The following is a 7,216-nucleotide window of genomic DNA, read 5'->3' as shown; positions in this document are numbered from 1 at the left end:
TGGAATCACCATGCCTGACCTAAAGCTTTACTACAGAGCAATTGTGATAAAAACTGCATGGTACTGGTATAGTGACAGACAAATAGACCAATGGAATGGAATTGAACACCCAGAAATCAACCCACACACCTATGGTCACTTGATCTTTAACAAGGGAGCTAAAACCTTCCAGTGGAAGAAAGACTGCATTTTCAACAAATGGTGCTGGCACAACTGGTTGTTATCATGTAGAAGAATGCGAATTGTTCCATTCCTTTCTCCTTGTACCAAGGTCAAATCTAAGTGGATCAAGGAACTTCATATAAAANCAGAGACACTGAAACTTATAGAGGAGAAAGTAGGGAAAAGCCTCGAAGATATGGGTACAGGGGAAAAATTCCTGAATAGAACAGCAATGGCTTGCACTGTAAGATCGAGAATTGACAAATGGGACCTCATGAAACTGCAAAGCTTCTGCAAGGTAAAAGACACCGTCAATAAGACCAAAAGACCACCAACAGATTGGGAAAGTATCTTTACCTATCCTAAATCAGATAGGGGACTAATATCCAATATATATAAAGCACTCAAGAAGGTGGACTCCAGAAAATCAAATAACCCCATTAAAAAATGGGGCTCAAAACTGAACAAAGAATTCTCACCTGAGGAATACCCAATGGCAGAGAAGCACCTGAAAAAATGTTCAACATCAGCAAAGAAATGCAAATCAAAACAACCCTGAGATTCCACCTCATACCAGTCAGAATGGTTAAGATCAAAAATTCTGGTGACAGCAGATTCTGGCAAGGATGTGGAGAAAGAGGAACACTCCTCCATTGTTGGTGGGATTGTAAGCTTTTACAACCACTCTGGAAATCAGTCTGGCAGATCCTTAGAAAATTGGACATAGTACTACCGGAGGATCTAGCAATATCTCTCCTGGGCATATATCCAGAAGTTGTCCCAACCGGTAAGAAGGACACATGCTCCACTATGTTCATAGCAGCCCTATTTATAATAGACAGAGGTTGGAAAGAACCCAGATGCCCCTCAACAGAGGAATGGATACAGAAAGTGTAGTGCATTTACACAATGTAGTACTACTCAGCTATTAAAAAAATGAATTTATGAAATTCCTACGTAAAAAATGGACCTGGAGGGCATCATCCTGTGTGAGGTAACACAATCACAAAGGAACTCACACAATATGTACTCACTGATAAGTGGATATTAGCCCAAAACTTAGGATACCCAAGATATAAGATANAATTTGCTAAACGCATGAAACTCAAGAAGAATGAAGACCAAAGTGTGGACACTGTGCCCTTTCTTAGTACTGCGAACAAAATACCCATGGAAGGAGTTACAGAGACAAAGTTTGGAGCTGTGACAAACGGATGGACCATATAGACTGCCATATCCGGGGATCCACCCCATAATCAGCTTCCAAATGCTGACACCATTGCATACACTAGCAAGATTTTGCTGAAAGGACCCAGATATAGCTGTTTCTTGTGAGACTATGCCGGGGCCTAGCAAACACAGAAGTGGATGATCACAGTCAGCTATTGGATGGATCACAGGGCTCCCAATGGAGGAGCTAGAGAAAGTACCCAAGGAGCTAAAGGGATCTGCAACCCTATAGGTGGAACAACATTATGAACTAATCAGTACCCTGGAGCTCTTGACTCTAGCTGCATATGTATCAAAAGATGGCCAAGTCGGCCATCACTGGAAAGAGAGGCCCATTGGACACATAAACTTTATATGCCCCAGTACATGGGAATGCTGGGGCAAAAAAAAAAAAAAAAAATCAAATGGGAAATGGTGGGTAGAGAAGTGGCGGGGTATGGGGGACTTTTGGGATGATAGAATTGGAAATGTAATTGAGGAAAATACGTAATAAAATATTAAAAATTAAACAAAAAATAGTAAATTGATTCTGGTAACTAGAGCAAGTAATTTACATAAGTATCAAAGGTAAGACTGTTGAGTGAAACTGTAAAAATTTCTGGGTCTTGATGACATATGATAATACTTGCAACCTTGTTTTTGACTGGATGGGAAAGAATCTAATACAGGAATTCCCAAACAGAATCATCATGTGGTCATCTTCAGCAATACAAGTTCATCATAATGTGTGGGAAATAGTGTTTTCATAATGTCACATGTTCTCTCTTCTTGGAGGCTCCTGACTCCTCATCATCATGTATGATTATGTAATCCTTAGAAACTATGGAAAAAAGGAAAGCAAAACTGAACCACTGTCAGATAGGGGTGAGTGTTGAGCAATAGAAAGCAGAATTCCAGGATACAAGTATCTGATCAAGGAAATGGGAAAGACACTGCTACTTAGTAGGGAGGTGGCAGATACATACAGAAAAAGTGGAGAAGAAGGTAAGGACGAATAACAGGACACAATTTGTCAAATACAAAAATGGGAAAATGGATGGGTTCTAAGGTAATGGTGTGAGAGATAAACATAAAGAAGAGAGTAGTTAGGTAAAATAACAGCATGGATGGCTAGAAAAAGCCACGAGGAATCATATTGTTAGTGATTTACTTGTCTTGACAGCTGGGAGTAGTTCTTTAATTCTTAATTGGAGTTCACAAAAGGTTTTAATGTGATGGGAAGTGAACTGGAATCCACCTAGGACCATTTATAACTACAATACTTACATAATTAACAGGATGTGAAAAGTACTCTACTGGTCTTCCAATGTACCTGTCTTTGCCTTCAATTGTAGATTCTGAGGATGTGAACTTTCATGGAGAAAAAATACATTAAAAAAGATTAATTGAGATAGACCTTTTGGTGATTAAAATATTAAAATAATCATAAATTATTTCTGTGATTTAATCAAAATTATTAGTCAAAATATGCATAGAACATAGTAAAATTATGGAATATGAGGTAGACTTGCCTGGTATTTTGGATTACATTTTTAAATTTTTTTCCAAACCACTGTACATTATGTTCAGTTTCATGAATGTGATTAATATTCTCTACTAATCACTACTGTTTTAGGTGTTTCCTATACAATGAGACAACTGAAATCAGTACAACTGGATTTCTAAGGCATTAGACTAAGGTGCATGAGACAGTGTTCATTCTGTACAAATATGCCCGTGAAGGCATTTGTTATCTACAATATTTATACCCAGGAAATACATGGGTGGTATATAGATATGTAGGCTGTGATTTACATTGTGGAATATCAAAACTTGAAGCAACAGGTTACTGAAGAATTAGTAGAAAAATAGAATAATTACATAGATAGACACAATTCCCAATGAATCACACATTTCCTGTATACATTTTTTCCCAGATATATGAATTACAGTTCTACTATGCTCTTAGGGTAATTACACTCTCCACTTATGTCCTCATTTGGGAATGCCTTTTATATCTAAGCTGGACTTGAACTCCTACCAAATATCGTTTTCCTTTTTTTCTATAATTTCATAATCCTAGTTAACAGATCTAAGCCCATGGACCTGATCTCCTGTCAACTTACCTTCATTCACATAATGATGATCCTCAGTGAAGGGGATAACTTGCTTGCAAACATATTGGAGTCACTAAAATTTGGGAATGGCATCAAATGTAAGACAACTTTTTACATAAACAGGGTGATGAGAGGCCTCTCTATCTGCATCACCTGCCTCTTGAGTGTATCCTAGGCTATCCCAATCAGTCCCAGTACCTCTTGGCAAAATTTAAGAGTAAAGTAAAAAAACACTTCATCTATGCTTTTTTCTATCTCTGGTCTTTCAATTTGTCATTCAGTAGTAGGTGGATCTTCCATGTTGCTGGTTTTATCAATGTGAAAACCACCAGATGAAGGTCACTAAATCCTGCTCACTCTTCCCCATGAACTACATCATCAGGGGGTTGATTTTAACAGTAACAATGTCCAGAGATATATGTCTTGTAGGAGTCATGCTGATCACAAGTACATACATGGTGGTTATCTTATGCAGACATTAGAGGCAATGTAAGCATTTTCATAGCATCAGCTACCTGAGAGCATCCCCTGAGAAAAGGGCCACCCAGACCATCTTGCTGCTAGTAGTTTCCTTTGTGGTTATGTACTGGTTGGACTTCATCATCTCATTCACCTCAATCCTGTTTTGGATGTATGAGTCAGTCATCCTGACTGTTCAGCAGTTTGTGATGTATGCCTATCCCACAATTGCTCCTTTGGTATAGCTTTGGTATAAGAGAATAATCCGTATACTAAAAAATTTCACTCCAAGTTCCAGTAGATTATCTAAAAAAATATTATTTCTCTTCCTCTAAAAATTATCCACGTATTTTTATTTACATGTACTAGTGTAATACCAGCATGTATGCATGTGTGCATTCCAGAAATTCAAAGGTCTGAAGAGATCGTTGGTTGTCCCAGAACTGCAGTTTCAAATGATCATAAGTGCTGTGCCCAAATAATTATGCTTTTTCTAAATTACAAATTCTTCTTTAACTTCAATTGTTCAAGTAACAAAGTGACATTCTTCATATGATTCAAATAAAATGTGTAGTATTATATATATATATATACATTTATATTTATATTCTTTTGACATTACTGATGCCAAGTCCTATAAACTTAAGTTCGTTGTACAGCATACATTGTTCTTTCCACATGAATTCTCTTTTCTTGTACTTTCACTTTATCATAAAAGTGTCCTTGATACTGAGATTATTCAAAAGAATTTCCTCTCTGATAGTTATTTTGGAAGCTTTTTCGTTGAAACCATTTTAATATACACTCATTGGTAATATTTATTTATAATTGTATATTTAATTCTGTTTATTTATTCACCTTTCTCTTGTTCAAAAAATTAATGTGAATTTATATTTCCCATTTGTTAACACAGTTATGTAGTTAATATCATATGAAACTTTCTTATATCTGTTTATTTGCACTTCATTTTATCCATATTTATTGAAATAATGTTGGTAAATAAAAATTATTTATATACAGAAACATATGTAGAATGTGTTTTTGTGAATATGTGTATGCTTATATGTATGTGCACAGACAAAGGAGGTATGTTCATGTATACTTTGTGGGTCATCTCACACCAATCAAAATGTTCCTTATTATTTGCTGCCCCTTCCCACTTTCACTTTCTGTACCATCTTTCCCATTCTGCTTCACACTCTCATTTCAGTTCCCCTCATCCATCCATACCTGTCTAGTGTGTTTTCTTTTCTTAGGGAGAACCAACCTTCCCCTTATTCCCGAATGCTATAACTAAGTCCTATGAGTATATGGGTTATAGCTTGCTAATCAGAGACTTAATAACTAAAATCCACATATAAACGACCACTTGTTCTCGGTTCTTTTACGTCACCCAGAATTACTTTTTCTAGATTTACTCTTTGATCTGCAAATTCCATTATTTTTAACAGCTGAGTATTGTCTTATTGTTTAAATGAACCACACTTTTGTTACTCATTTATTAATAGGTAGATTGAGAATGTTTTCAAATTCTGTATATTATAAATAAACAGTGTCTCTTTAGTAGGACACTGTTTAGGATTCTGTAGTATGATGTGTCCTTTGAGTATGTATCTAAAAGTTGTATAGCTGTGCTTGAAGTAGATCTGTTCCCAACTTCCTGAGGAAATACCAAAGTGATTTCCATAGTGTATATAGAAATGTGTGCTCTCAACAGCAATTCATAAGTGTTCTCCTTACTCCACATCCTTACCAGTATGAAATGAAGTGTCATTAGTGTTATTCATCTCTGGCCATTCTGTCTGGTATAAGGCTATGTCTCAAAGTAGATGTTTTTTTTTTTTTTTTTTTTGGTTTTTCGAGACAGGATTTCTCTGTATAGCTCTGGCTGTCCTGGAACTCACTCTGTAGATGTAGATTAGGCTGGCCTCGAAGTCAGAAATCTGCCTGCCTCTCCCTCCCAAGTGCTGGAATTAAAGACATGCAGAAGCCCGGCTGGCTTTAATTTGCATTACCCTGGTGAATAGGAATGTTTAATAATTCTTTGAGTTTCCTCTTCTGAAAAATTCTGTTTTTGTATTTACACCACTTTTAAATTGGGTTAGAGTTCTTAATGTCAATGTTTTGGAGTTCTTTATATATTTTAGATATTAGCCCTGTACTGGCTGGTTTTCTGTCAACTTTACAAACACTAGATTCATCAAAGAGAAAGGATCCTTAGTTGAAAAATTATCTCTCTGAGATCCATAGTAGTGAGTCAGGCATTTTCTCAATTACCTCTTAATTGGGGAGGGTCCAGCCTAAGGTGGGTGGTGCCATCCCTTGGCTTCTTTGTTTCTTTCTTTGTTTCTTTCTTTGTTTCTTTCTTTGTTTGTTTCTTTCTTTCCTTCCTTCTTTCTTTTTTTTTTTTTTGTCCTGGTGTCTGTTAGAAAGAGACTAATTTCCTTCTAATCCATACCAGCACCGGGTCACCTAGGGCAAGGAGTCAATGGATACCCCCACAGTCCCTAGGACTCTCCATGCGATCTTAGGATCACTGGTGAGCAGAACACAACATCGTTCCAATCTTACTGCGCAGGACCTGAGACAGTAGTACAGAAGCAGAAAACTGGCCTGGACAGGGGCACAAGTCAATTCTGGTTGGCACCAGCCCCTGGTCAGGGTCACCTTGGGCAAAGAATCAGCGGACACTCCTAGAGTCCCCAGAGGACTCTCCACACAATCTTAGGATAACTGGTTAGTGGAAAACAACATCAGTTCCAATCCAATTGTTACAGGCCCATGACAGCAGGAACAAGGACACCAGAGCCTTTCCTGACCAGAGGTTCAGGTTCCTTTTGAACAGTACTGATTTACCTTGGTTTCAAACAGACCATACATCTTCACAGTCCTCAAAGGAGACACCACTTCCAGGCACTGTAACACGCTCAGGATCTTAGGATAACAGGATCCCAGGATAACAGGGGCTGGGTCACACCAGTATTTCAGGGTCTCAGAGGAAGCTTGACAGCCAAGAACTCTGAGCCAGAATATCAGTGACAGGAGCTCACAATCAAAGGATCACAGAGAAAGCTGGACTCTGAGGAATCCTGAATCAACTGGAATTATAAGAAGAACAGGCTCTAATCAGATATATTGAGGGCAGCAAATACTTGAGATAATCAGATGGCAGGAGGCAAGCATAAGAACAGAAGCAACAAAAACCAGGTTTACTTGGCATCATCAGAACTAAACTCTCCCACCATAACAAGTTCTGGATACACCATCAC

The 7,216-nt window shown here is 37.7% G+C and overlaps 1 pseudogene; it reads left to right on the top strand.

The window, feature by feature from the left end:
- Positions 1 to 3,360: 3,360 nt before the first annotated feature.
- LOC110288868 lies at positions 3,361 to 4,282 on the top strand (annotated as a pseudogene).
- The last annotated feature ends 2,934 nt before the right edge of the window (positions 4,283 to 7,216 follow it).

This window comes from Mus caroli, unplaced genomic scaffold (genome assembly GCF_900094665.2).
Source record: "Mus caroli unplaced genomic scaffold, CAROLI_EIJ_v1.1 scaffold_17185_1, whole genome shotgun sequence".
NCBI classification, from domain to species: Eukaryota; Metazoa; Chordata; class Mammalia; order Rodentia; family Muridae; genus Mus; species Mus caroli.
This window is presented reverse-complemented; position numbering and strand designations above follow the sequence as displayed.